The sequence below is a fragment of the Cucurbita maxima genome, unplaced genomic scaffold (assembly GCF_002738345.1).
Source record: "Cucurbita maxima cultivar Rimu unplaced genomic scaffold, Cmax_1.0 Cma_Scf00114, whole genome shotgun sequence".
Taxonomy (NCBI): domain Eukaryota; kingdom Viridiplantae; phylum Streptophyta; class Magnoliopsida; order Cucurbitales; family Cucurbitaceae; genus Cucurbita; species Cucurbita maxima.
In genome coordinates, this window is record NW_019272130.1 from 197,313 (window position 1) to 212,457 (window position 15,145).

Sequence of the window (15,145 nt, forward strand, 5' to 3'; positions counted from 1 at the left end):
AATTATTTTTATTTAACTTTGTTCCGTAGAGTGTTTTTGTAATAGCCTAAAAATAAATAAAGAAATAAACAAAACAAAAAAAATAGTTAAAATAATAATAATAATTAATTAATTAATTAATTAATTAAAATTAGAATTTAAAAAATATATATATATATATATTTCCTCACCTCTCTCCACTAACCTCTTTCCCTCCCCACAATTATCTCTATTGGACCCATCCCAATTGCAATACAAAAAAAAAAAAAAAGACATTTGAGAAGAAGCTTTCAACATATTGCAGATTTAGAGATTTTTTGTCCGATATGAGGGTAAAGATTTCGAAATTAATTTAGGATCAAATCTTCTTTCAGATCTTAACAGTCAGATCTCCTATACAATTGATTTGATTTTTGTTAGCCCAGTAATATCTATTTACACAATTAAAAACCTATTTAGAGGATGAAAATAACTAGGGAGAGAGGGAGGGAGATTGAGGAAAGATTTTTTAAACCGTATTTAACAATAAGACATGAAATATCAGACGAAAATGAGCTCCTTTAAATTTCGTCTAACATAAAAGATCATAATTTTTATGGGGGGCAGTGAGCTCCTTTCAATTTTATCTAACAGAAAATATCAAAATTTTACGATGGCCTTTACCATAGCCAATGTAAATTAGGGAAATAATTTTATAGAGTTCAAACTTGAAACAGATGTCGTACACCTCTGTGACTCTGTAACGATCCTAAAATTTTACCTATTTAATCTAAGATCATTACTATACCTTGAAATGCGGAATATACATTAAATGACCCATGTACATAAATGCGACTTACACTCGCCTTTTATTACCTCGTGAACGAGAATTACATGGGAAAGAAATGAAAAGAACATTAAATATTATTGAGATCAAGGAAAAGGAACAAAACCAAAATTAATGTCTTATTCTACCCTATGGTTTATTATGCAAATACAAATCAACTTATACTAACCTATACTAATGATGCAAACCGAATTCAACCTATACTATGAAATGGAAAAACAACTACCCTATACATGTGCCACGGTCCCGAGGTGTACGATGTCCCGTCGATGTCATATGGGTTCCTTGCCCTTATCTGAAAAAGTAAAGTAGCACGAGGCTTGAGTATTTCTAGAATACTTAGTAAGTGACCCCCTGTCGGGGTTATGCAACAATCACATGCAATGAAATGATGGGACCTATCATTTTGTTTCATTTTTCTTACGGTGCAGTCCTAACGGGTAATCGTGGACGTGTACCATATACTCTACACACAACCCATACGTGCGAGTATGGGATCACCAGCTAGTTCGCACACCGCTGAGCCACTGTCCTTATCCAGTGGGCATACTCTGGGAGCCCCTTATGCCTGGACCTGTTAAAACTAGAACCGTCACGGCAGCGCTATGCAATGCATAACGATCGTTGTCCTGCCATTGGATGTATGCATCCGTACCCTCATGATGGGATGGGGGTATCCCCCCAGATGCATGAACACACATAATGCATGAGGTCCCCCTATTTCTACATTTATCTTTAATGACCATAACCCCCCTGTCGCGTTCCATGCTTTATGTCATTATCATTTTCAATTCACATTTCATATACATTTCTATCGGGGTTATGATTCCAGACAGTTTAGCATGTTTCATGTCATACAATTCATGCGGTTCACATTTACATATTCCATACAAACATGCCATAATCATTCAAGGACCACATATCGTCACATGCATAACATATCACATCAAACTAAGTAGCATACATAGCATACATTCACGTTCACATGATTTCATACTTAAGCACATTAAATTAGCATACAATTTAATGACACGTTGCATCCATAGGCACGTGCCAACATACAGCAAATAACGCGTAACCTACGATGGGTGAGCCACTTACTTGGTAGGCCTTAGCCAAAGTACTCCCTAGAATATAACGTAAGCTCCTAGCTCCTCGTGAACGTTCTACGCTTCCGTTGGTGGTTGGTTCCTATTGGTTCATTTGTCACTTTCGTTAGTATTTCACAAATATAATTAATTTCCAACTTGAATTTGTGAAATACGACCTTAAAAAGTTTTATTTTACCTTAAACAGAGCCGAAACTAAGTCCGGGAGGGTCGGAACGGTGACAAACGGGCTGAAAATAGGTTTCCTGAGCTGAATAAGTCGCCGGAGCCGAGAAACTGCCAGCGAGCCGATCGAGCCGCCGGAGCCCAGGGGAGCTACTCTGCAGACGTGCCACATGGTATAATCAGAAAGCGACGTGTGTGTAGAGGTCTCGGGTTGAGGCGCTGGTTTTTGGATCGCTCGTGGGTTTTGGGTCGTATGCGGGTGACGAGCCGTTTGCGGGTGATGGGCTGTTTGCAGGTGATGGGCCGTTCCCGGGTGTTGGGTCATTCGCGGGTGATTGGCCGTTCGCGGGTGAAAGAAAAATGCAGGCGAGTTGGGATTATGAGTTTTGGGTTGACCTAAGGGGACTGGGTTCGGTTCGGTTCGGTTCGGGTTATGGGATCCGAGCCTCGAGCCGAACTTCGTCCTATTTGCTCGATTGCCTACACATTTTTTCAGCGACCTTTCTTTCTTCTTGATAACGTCGTCTCGACGTTCTTTTCTCCTCCTTTTTTCTCCATTCCCGAATCTCTTCTTCACCCTAACCCCATTTTTGGTACAGATTTCGTTTGTAAGGGCCTCACACTCCAAGATCTTGAGAAGTTCGAAAGTCCGACATTCCGTCTTCCTTTGCCGACGGTGTTCAACGTAAAGGATTCGTCTAAATCTACACTTGATGGGTGTAAAAGGTTCTGGGATTACTTTTGTGAAGTAAAGTGCAGGTTTTGACGTCGATCTCGTATGGTTTGGCTTCGCTGGAGTTTCGTCGGAGTTTTCTGTTCCTTCTCATTTTTTTTCACTGTTTTCGTTCTTTGCATGTCGTTTTGGGGTGGCTGAAGGTCGGGGTTGAGTTCTGTGGCATCCTAGCCTTCGACTTCCCTTGGTGCGTCGTGTACGAGCGAAAACTCCGACGAATGCTGGAGTTTTCAGCTCTACCGACGACCCCCTTTTTTTTCTGTTCTATTACATACTCAGCTCCACAACACGCCTCTCCGCAACCAGGTCTAACCCAGTTTAGTAGATTATGATATGATGTGAAGCGTGTGAATATTATGTTTGTCTTGAGTTACGTAGTAACTATGAATATGCCTCAGGGCGATAAATAATGAATGATCACTCTATACGTCGAAGATTAAAAAAAATATGTCAACAACAGAATTCAAACCTACACGTAGAGAGCATAATTGATTTCAAACCTATCGCATTAGTCACTCAAGGACATCAATATTTGATAAAATAATCTATGTTTAATTTCATAAATTATGTAAAAGTCAAATCCCGTCCACAAACGACTTTTATCGGGAGACTATAAATACCACAATATGTTATGTAAAATTCAGATTCATGGGTGAATGTAATTCAAATCTCAAATTAAGACGTTTCCCTTAGAAATCCGAGCATCATATTTGCCATTTCTAAGTTTCAAGCAATTCTTGTGGTAGAATTGCACCCGAGCCATTCAATCAAGCCTTGATCAAGTTAGATTGTTGAGTGACTAAATTTAGAACAAGGTTCTAAATCTTGCTTCTAGATCTTTGATCGTAAGAGGTAATCTAATTCTAGCCTTATCTCTTGGTTGATCCAAATTTCATATAAGGAGGTGTTAATTACTCTGATTCAAGGGTTCTTGCTAAAACCAAAGCTTAAATCAAATAAATTTCAATTCTCATTTTTCCCTAAAGCATATAAATGTGGAATTTTTGTGTTCGATCTTCACTACCATTCTCTTTGGAATTCTTTTTTTCAGTGTGGAATTATATCCAAAAATATCTTTGTCTCTCATTTTTTGTTCACTTCTTGTTTTATTTTGTTGTTATTTCATAATTAACTTATCTTGATTGCCTTGAATATCTTGCTACTATCAGAATTGCTTTACCCATATATTAGCCTACGTTGATCATAATTTAGTCACTTTCCCAAACAGCCTACCTTTGTGTGTATAAATACGAGTGTCCCTGAGTGTAAAATCAGTGAGTTGAGTGTCTGAGGTCCTAAATATATTTCACTACTGTTTGTACAATCATTAACCAAGACGAGGAAAATGGAGGGGAGATCAATGATCTAGTTGAAGAAGTCCAGAAGAATAAGGAGGAATTGGAAGATTGGATTCATTTGGCACTTATAACAAGACGACTTGTTAAAACTCAAGTTACGAAGAATGATGTTGATGATCAAAGAGACAACTTGTTCCACACGCGGTGTTTAGTCAAGGGGACTACTTGTAGTCTTGTCATTGACAGTGGAAGTTGCACCAATGTTGTAAGTACCACGTTGATCAAAAGGTTGCAAATTTCGACCCATGATCATCCTAAACCTTACAAGCTCCAATGGCTCAATGATAGTGGAACAATGAAGGTAGTTTCTTAAGCTTTAATATCTTTTACTTTGGGAAAATATAAAGATGAAGTTCTTTGTGATGGCAATTTGATAGGAGGGTTATTATGATGACTATTTGAATAGGTATTCTTTTGTAAAAGATGGTAGAAAAACTATTTTTGTACCTTTGAATTCTGCAAATGTATTTGCTGATCAATTAAAGTTGGAGGAAAGAAAGAAAGAGTGTGAGGAAAGAGTAAAAAAAAAAAAAAACAAGAGTTAGAGTGAAAAAATCGAGAAAAATCAAAGAGAAAAAAAGAAGAATGAAAAAAGAGATGAAATTGAAGAAAAAAGGAAGAGAGAGTTATTTGGCTAGAGTTGAAGAGGTGAGAAGGTTTTCACAAAAATCGATTTTTGTACTTTTGTACAATGGATGATTTTTGGTCTCTACTATAACAACTTTGCTTTGCCTGGTGTTTTTCGATCTGTTTTACAGGAATTTGAAGAAATGTTTCAAGATAAAGAAATACCTCCCATTAGAGGTACTGAACATAAAATAGACTTTATTCCAAGGACTGTCATTCCTTATAAGCCAACTTATCGAGTCAATTGAACCGAGACAAAAGAAATTCAAAGGCAAGTGGAGGAGCTCATGGAGAAGGGCTATGTACGGGAAAGTTTGAGACCATGTTCTATACGAGACTTATTGGTGCCAAATAAAGATGAAACTGGGTGCATATGCATGGATAATAGAGTCATCAACAAAATCATGGTAAAGTATCGACATCGTATTCCTAGGTTAGACGATATGCTTGATTTATTGCATGATTCGTGTCTAGTTATAAAAATTATCTTGAAATCTGGATATCATCAAATTAGAATGCACGTAGAAGATGAATAGAAAACAACTTTCAATATTAAGTTTGGATTGTATGAATGGCTTGGTATGCCTTTTAGGTTAACTAATGCTCCTAGTTAACTAATGTTTTGAGAAAATATATAAGAAAACATGTTGTTTATATTGAGGATATTATAATTTATTTGAAGATTTTGCTTGATCATGTAGAGCATGTTAAATTAGTTTTGATTAAACATAGAAAAGAAAATTTTAATTTTAATAAGGGTAGTTTTTGCATGGAAAAAGTTAACTCTATTGGCTCCATAGTTGTAAAAGTAGAGTAGTTTTAGATAGAGACAAAGTTAAATTCAATATGGATCGATGAGTGTCAGTTTTGATTGTAGCATAGCTCAATTTGACTACGATGTTCCAGGAAAGGATTTTTACAAGTTTCGTGTTGAAACTCGACCGTGATTTGTTTCAGAATTAGATTTGAGAGATTTATAATTTCGATAAGAAAATATATTTTTTCCAAAACTTGAACTCAATTATTATGGTCTCTATCTTCCTAAAAATTAAAAAAAATGGCATCAAATTAGTTGATTCGAGATCTTTATTTTTCGTGAATAAACCAAGTCTTTTCTAGTTAACGATTAGAAGATAAAAAGCAATCCAAAAAAATAGATTGAAATGTGTCGCTCATCGAAATCTAGAAAAATTGAACGTTGGAAGAATCGACCGTGGATACACATCTGCTGGCGATGGGAGAAAAGCATATTAAGGAGAATGCACTACATATATACGTTGAGTCATGTTTTTTGGAAAATTGAACGTTGGAAGAATCGACCGTGAATACACAGTTTTTCTCAAAATTTTTCCAAGGGAGAAGTTCCATGTACCTTGATCACTCTATTTATAGAGTCATGTTTGCATGTTCATGCAAATTTGAGATCACCAAATTTTGACACTCAAGCATCCAAGTTTGAGTTAACCAAATTTTGAATCTCAAAATTCATCTCAAATTTGTGGGTTACACCAAATTTTGACACTTCAAAATTCCACTAACTCAAACATTGATTTTTCTATTAAATGAAGTCAACATTTTAATTTTTTTTATTTTATCTCAACAATTAAATTCAAATTAAAGTAATATTAAATGATTAATTAAACTATTTAATTAATATTTAATATTAATTCAAATGTCCATCCCAATCAATTTCGACACATATTTGATTAAAATATATTAAAACAAGCAATTAACTAAATTATTACATTAATAATTAAAAATAACTTGAACCACTCTCAAGTGATGAGTACTCGAGAATAATGCTTAGGAATGTACCTTTTTCTCATTAATGTCTTCAAAAATAACTTGAACCACTCTCAAGTGATGAACCACTCTTGTTGCAATCGAAGATATGCTCAATTTTGCTCTCATATTGCAAATACTCCTCTGGATCATATTTCCCATAGAAAGTTGGAATTTTTAGCTTTAGTCCCCCGACTCCTTTTTCTTTTTCTCTCTCATACTGGTACTCCCTCTCAATTCTTTTTTGTGCTAAAATTTCTCTACCCCTTCTTCTGACTCTTCCTCTCCCTCGACCAACATCTCTCCCTCCCCTAGGACTATGTCCTGCTAAAAGGGTGACATTGTAATCTTCTTCATTTTCAACTCTTTCATTCAAGAGTACTTCCCTCCCTTGAAGATTACCTAAGGCTATTTCAATTCGCTCCATCCGATCTGTCAATGTACTAATAACTTGATTCAAACAAGTAATTGTTCCGACCTATGCTTCTCTCCACCTAGCTTCATTGATCTCCCCTCCATTTCCTCCATCTTGGTTCATGATTGTACAAACAGTAGTGGAATATGTTTAGGACCTCACACACTCAACTCACTGATTTTACACTCAGGGACACTCGTGTTCACACACACAAAAGTAGGCTGTTTGGGAAAGTGACCAAATTATGATCAAGGTAGGCTAATATATCGGTAAAGCAATTCTGATAGTAGCAAGTTATTCAAGGAAATAAAGATAAGTTAATTATGAAATAACAACAAAATAAAACAAGACGTGAACAAAAACAAATAAGGGACTCAAAGATATTTTTGGATATAATTGTACAATGAAAAAAAAAATCCAATAAGAAAGAACGTGAAGATTTTAAGAACGGTCTAACTCTCCTTTTTACAGAATTCGGGAAATTTAGAAGTTATCTTCAAGCGTAGATTATGAGGAAAAGAAAAAAATATATATATATCAAACACAACTATTCTAGATTCAGATGGATGAAGAAAAAGATGTGAATCAAAGTTTATTTGATTTTTAAATAAACATGCCAATGATCTAAAAAAAATGATAAATATTGTTTATAATCACAATCGTAAGGAAAAATATGATAAGATTTTTTTTTCAAGATCTCAACGTGATCTTTAGGAAGAAAATGAGAAAAAAGTGAAAAGTTATGAATAATGGCTGAAATGACAGCAAGAAAATAAATGGAAAATTTTTAAGAAAAGATAAACAAGAGCAGAAATGAAAGATAAAATCAATTCTAAAGTCGGCCACAAAGATGTAAGCCTAGGCTCTGATACCAAACTGACAAGACAACCCTAATCCTCAGCCCAACGATCCAAGCTTTTCTTTTAGCAACCTCCTTATACAAAATTTGGACCAACCAAGAGATAAGGTTAGAATTAGATTACCTCTTACGATCGAAGATCTAGAAGCAAGATTTGGAACCTTGTTCTAAATTGAGTCACTTCACAATCTAACTTGATCAAGGCTTGATTGAATGACTCAGGTGCAATTCTACCACAAGAATTGCTTGAAACTTAGAAATGACAAATATGATGCTCGGATTTCTAAGGGAAACGTCTCAATTTGAGATCTGAATTACATTCATCCACGAATCTGATTTTTTTACATAACATGTTGTGGGTATTTATAGTCTCCCAACAAAAGATGTTTGTGGCCGGGATTAAATCCCGATATGTTTGTGGACGGGATTTATTTCCGATCCCCTTTAATCTCCACAAAGAATAAGTCAAATTGACCATTTGACTTTTACATAATTTATGAAATTAAACATAGTTTTTTTTAATAAATGTTGATATGCTTGAGTGGTTAATGTAATAGACTTGAAATCAATTGAGATCTTTGAGCGTAGGTTCTTTGCGCGTAGTTTCGAATTCTCTGTTGTTGGCATATTTTTTGAATCTTCTTGGCAATAGGTCCATTTGGAACACCGTGATTCTTATTTCTTCATTTATTAAAGCCCATACACTGGCAATAGGTCCATTTGGAACACCGTGATTCTTATTTCTTCATTCATTAAAGCCCATACACATTAGGCTTATTACAATAATTGTATCAAATGGAAGCATAAAAAATGTCTAAAACTTGCTCTGATACCAATTGATGGTGTTAATATAACACAGCATGTTCATAAGTATTAAAACTTAATGAGTTTGAATACTAACCTTTTGTAGTTCAAATTCCTTTTTCCTCACGAACCGGTTTCGAACCACCACTAATGTCTTCTCCACTATCCTCCGGCCTTAGAACGGGATTGTGGAATCTGGTGAGTGACTAAACTTGGGAGGGATTTTGTATGTACGAAGAGAGTGTTTGTGAGAGGCTTTTCTCAAGGTTTTTCACAACGAAGAAGACCTTTCATGTTTTATGATCACTCTATCTATAGAGTCATGTTTGCATGTTCATGCAAATTTGAGATCACCAAATTTTGACACTAAAAATTCCACTCAAATGTTTGGGATTATGTGGCAAGCATGCATGCTTGAGTTAATAAAAGTCAACATTTTGACTTTCTTCATTTTGATTGAACAATCAATTTGAATTATAAATTTCAAATTAAAGTAATAATTAATATTTAATATTAATTCAAATGTAAATCTCAATTAATTCTGAGACATATTTGATTAAGATATTTAAATCTTATTTAAATGTCTCAGGTCCTCTCTTGTTGTTTAATTCGTAAATAGAACAAAAATGCGGTTAAAATATCGTATATCTGTAGTGCTTTCTCCCTAATTTGAATTCGAACACTTTGAACTCACTCGTCGCACTATTCTATGGTTTAGTCTGATATGAGCTAGCAGAGGGACCTAATGGACCTATAGATCATGGGCTCCAATGATCCAAGATTAACCGGTTAAACTCATTAACCTTGTTAACCAACATTCGTTTGCTACTAGGACATTCCACTATAGCCTAGTAGTTGCACTCCCCTCACTATAGATATATTTCTGTCCATTTGATATAACCATGATTAGTAAGTCGATCCTTCACAGATTGTTCGTAACTCGAGCTGGGTCAATTTATCGTTTTACCCCTGAAGTTACCTCTTGTTTCTTATGTCTCACTGATCATCTAATAAACAATTGGTTTATGGTCCAACTAGTAAACTGAATCCCTCTCAGGCCAATGAGAGGGTGTGACCCCTTGTTCAAGACCTAGAGTCAGTACTTAAGGGAACTACCTCTCTTCTATCCCTAAAAGTGGGTATGAGTGAATTCCATCTTGCACCCCACATCCCTAGTCATTTACCCAGTCTTACCCCTGAAAAGGGAGGCCTATTGAGTCGGCGAACTTGAGCCACTCTCACCAATGCAAATCTAAGGATAATTCCGAATAAACAAGAGTTCATGGTTAGCTCAGGATTAAGATCGAGTTACCTAGGTCATTGAATGAAAAAAAAATCAGTCTCAACAATAAACGACATTATAAAGTGAGAGTGATTTTCTTCATGGTCCGATCTTATGCATTACTCATTGCATAGGACGCCTCCACTCACATGTTTCCACATGTACAATTTTAGTGATCACATTGTTTATATCATATACAAAAGTGGGCTGCATCCACAGTGTCACCAGAATAAGGTACTCAGCCTTATCCTTATACTATAGATCATTTTGACTATATACTTTAACTTGATCAACTCTTATGTCTCTACATATAGATCAAGTAATCATAGCTAGAGTGTTCTTAGTTTATTGAATTTAGATTAATGATCGTAAAGTTCACTTTATTCAATAACAATCTTTACTGAATAAACAACAATAATAACTTTATTGAAAATAGAATATGTTTTTGTTTACAAACTATGAGTTTTAGACATAAAACCCAACAGAGAGAAGGTTTCTTCATAGTCCACCCCCTCTCTTTGGGTATAACCCTTTGCTACAAGTCGAGCTTTAAAGGTCTGTACCTTACCGATTTAATCTCGTTTCCTCTTATAAATCCATTGTCAACCAATAGGTTTTACCCCATCTGGTTGATCTACAAGTTTCCAGACTGAATTGAAGTACATTGACTCTATTTCAAGATTCATGACTTTGATTCACTGATCTCTATCTTCATCATTCATTGCATGTTCAAAATGTATGTAGCAGTCTCCAATGCATATCCCCAAAACGGATCAGGTAATTGAGCGAAACTCATCATAGACCGAACCATGTCTAACAGAGTTCTATTTCTCCTTTCTAATACGCCATTCTGTTGAGGTATGCTAGGGGCTGAGAGTTGAGACGTTATTACATGTTCTATCATATAGTCCTAAAATCTTAAGTCCATATACTCTCCATCTCGATCTGATCGAAGTGCTTTAATAATTTTACCTAATAGATTCTCAACCTCAGTCTTATACACTCTGAATTTTTCAAGAGCTTCAGACTTGTGATGCATTAGGTAAAGATAGTCATACCTTGAATAATCATCAATAAAACTGATGAAATATTCATACCCTTCTCGTGCTTTGACATTCATTGGACCACAGAGATTTGTATGCATGAGTTCTAAGGTTTCTTTGGCTCTATAACCTTTTTTGGAAAACGATCGTTTAGTCATTTTACCCTCAAGACAAGACTCACATGGAGGTAAAGAGTTTTCTTCTAACTCATTTAGAAGTCCTCTTTTAACCAATCTCTCAATCTTATTGAGATTAATGTGGCGTAGTCTTAAGTGCCAAAGATAGGTATTAAGATAAATCTTTTGTGGTTTATTTTGAGTTTCAGCTGTTTTAAACATCTCGGTATTTAAAATAGCTTTTATTTCACTCGGTTTTAACATATATAAGTTGTTTTCTAGTTTTGCAGAACAAATATGAATACCTCTTTTGCAAATGAAGACTTCATTGATTTCAAAAGATACTTTATACAATTTTTCTAATAAAAAGAGATAGATATTACATTTATTTTCATCCCAAGAACAAAAAGTATATTATCTAATATAATGAATCTATCTCCAGAAAACAATTTTAAATTTCCTAGTGATCTTGCTGAGACAACCTCTCCTGTTCCAACCTTGAGTGTTATCTCGCCGTCTGCAAGCATTCTCCAGGAGCTAGTTTCGTGGTAAAAAGAACAAATATGATTAGTCGCCCCTGAATCTAGTATCCAAGTTGAGGTTTCATACTCTACTAAACATATTTTTATAATGAGTAAATCATATTTACCTTATTGTGTCTTTTTGGCTTTTTTCTCTGCAAGGTATTTTGGGCAATTTCTCTTCTTGTGCCCGGCAATGGAAACATTTTCCTTTATCTGCTTTTTGAACATTGTGTTTGCGGTCAGTAGAAATCTTATTTTTTCCCTTACCCTTCTTCTTTATCAAAACACTTTTAGAAGTTGAAGGTCCGGACTTATTTTTGGAGGACGATCCTCGTAGTAATTTCTTAGAGATAACAACATTTACTTCTCCTTGTTGTCCCTTGTTCGTTAAGAGGAACTGATAAGTCTGTAGCTCATTGAGAAGAACAGTCAAGTTATATTCTATCTTGTTCATCGTCACATTTGTGCGGAACTGAAAGAAGCTCTTCGGAAGAGACTCCATGATAAAACTGACTTGACTCTTCTCATCAATGACATCTCCATTTTCTTCTGCCACATTGAAATGGACCATGATGTCCAGGACATGTTCTCTAACTAAGGTCCCTTCTTTCATACGGTAGTTGTAAATGTATTTTATGGCGTCATGTCTAAGGGAGAAGGACGGTTGTCCAAACATCCATTTCAGAGATTCCCTAATCTCTTTAGTAGTACCCATGACATCATGTTTCTTAGCCAAAACATCAGATAGGCTAGCAAAAATGTACACTCAGGCTTTGTAATTTGCCTTTGTCCATCTGTCATATACATCCCGAACTGTTCTGTTTGCATTTGAGTTGGGGTTTGGAGGACATTCCTCAGTTAAAACATACCTTAAATCATCAAACCTTAAATCATCAATTACAAGTATTGTGTTTAGGTTTGATTTCCAAGTTGCGTAATTGTTGCCGTTTAATTTCTCAGAAGCGAGTAATTGTACTATTGAGTTTGTCATGTTGTGATATAAAGAAAATTCTATTAGTGATTTGATTTAATCTTGTTTAATCCAATCAAGTTTAGAAAATGTAATAATGTACCCAAAAATTATTAATTTGCAACGATACTTTAGTGAGTTAGAACAACTGCTACCGAGGGGCAGTTAATCACTCCACTAAACCAAGGCATTCTTGACTTAAACACTAATCCCAGAATAACTCTTGTTCCTATAGTGTTTTAGTTATCGCTATTTTTGTCAAGAATATACTAATTCTTAGTAATTCTTCATAAATGTGACCCATCAATTTCAAACCTCAGAGATCGATCCCAACAACGCTATCAAATAAAAAAGCCAAAGTTGGGAATGGCCTAAGCAATCCTATCCATTTCTGAAGTTTGTATTGTTTCGACTCCCATGTTACGACCCTCCGAATAGGGAGTTGCTCTAGGACAACATGTAGGTGGAACATGGGAATCTCATGGTGAAACCTAGTGGTGGAGACCATAGGACGTGTTGATATACTACCTTCTCTCACTTACTATAAATACTTTCTCTATTCATCTCGTTATTGACTCATGCAAATACCTTCCAAATGGAGGATGCTCCCATGGCGACACGAGGCCGAGAATGAATCTCACGGTGTGAATTTTCAGAGAGCGTGAAAGAAAAACGATGTATCTCATATACCTTTTTCCTCACACTAAGTATTTTTTACGGTTGGGTATACTCATTACTTAGGTATATTCCGGCTAATTAAATATAACTTAAGTCTAGGTGATTTTTCTAAAACTTATATCACTCAAGCATGCTCATAAAATTGGGCTAACTAAGTTCAAGTACTGGTCCGATCTCCAGGTAGTAGGTGTTCCGTAAACCGTCAACTTAAGTACCTCCAGCCTTAGACAAGATCGTGCCAGGTGAGCTTTCTTGTAACCGCGATTTTATAAGACATCGACCTATTTTAACTATTAAAATTGATCGTGTTTGGTTCTTAACCCTAAGTGAGCATGCACTTGTCTTTATTATAGATTTTAACGTCTATCTCGTTTTATGACGTTGAAAATAACCTATAACATGCATCTAACATGCTTTATATAACAATTATATAATCATCCATTCCATGCAATAATATAACAATTTATATCTATCACTCATTGAACCCTCAACATGCATACTGCACATTATAACACTTATAACATACTTGGAATGCATGAAACATGCTTAGCCTATGGTGGGATTTTAAATCTATATGACATACTTTATGCATATACATTTTCTATTTAATTAAAACATGCATTCATAATGCATAATTAATTACACACGCTAAACTGGATTGGTTTTGGCATTGTAAAGCAAGCAATTAACTAAATTATTATATTAATAATTAAAAATAACTTGATCCTCACTTCTCCCGAGGATCACGAACTGGGCGAACCAACCCCTAAAAACGTTGAACTGTACCCCAATGGCAGAAAAAAACACTTGAACCACCTCTTCCATCTTCTTCTTCAGTTCAGCTTGCTTTCTCTTCCATTTTCGATCAATTACAACCTAAAATAGACTCTAATGATTCCATAAAAATTACAGATCTTTCTTCACTCATTAAAGCCCATACACATTAGGCCAATTACAATAATTGAATCAAATGGAAGCATAAAAAAAATGTCAAAACCAAAAACATTCACTTTAGTAATCACAAAATTTCATTCATGAAATGGTACCCACCATGCTCAAATTAATGTAAATAAAGTGCATAAAACTTGCTCTGATACCAATTGATGGAGTTAATATTACAAATGCGGAAGAAATTTGGATCTTACGCACTCTTAGAACATTAATTATAGTAAATAACTAGCATGTTCATAAGTATTAAAACTCAAGGTCTTTAAGTACCAACCTTTTGTAGTTCAAATTCCTTTTTCCTCACGAACAGGTTTCGAACCACCACTAGTGTCTTTTTTCAATTCTTGGCAGAGTTGGATGCATGGTACTTTTCAACACACGCCCACGTACGCATACATGGACCCATCAGACGGATTGGTATACGTGCCCCTTAGGTCGGACTTTGTCGGGCACAACACAATACACATCACTGAACTCTCATAAAAGAAAAGGTCTTCATGATAACATGTCGAACATAAATATCGAAGGTATGCATCCGTACTAGCATAACATATCGGGGAAGTATCCCGATACACATGACATACATACATGCACGATGTCCCATGATTTTTATTCATAAGATAACATTTATTTCATTTCTTTTCTCCTTCCCTCCATAACATATTTCATGTATGTATCACGCATACACGGATAAACATCACATAATCCATCACATAACTTTACCTTGAAAGATGTAACATTTCATACCTATCATACCATAACATATACCATCACAATATATCATATCATAAACATGTCAATTATCACATGTCTCGTTCCATAACATATTTCATATCATTTTCATATCATATCACAATGTATATATATATATATATATATATATATATATATATATATATATATATATATATATATATATATATATAT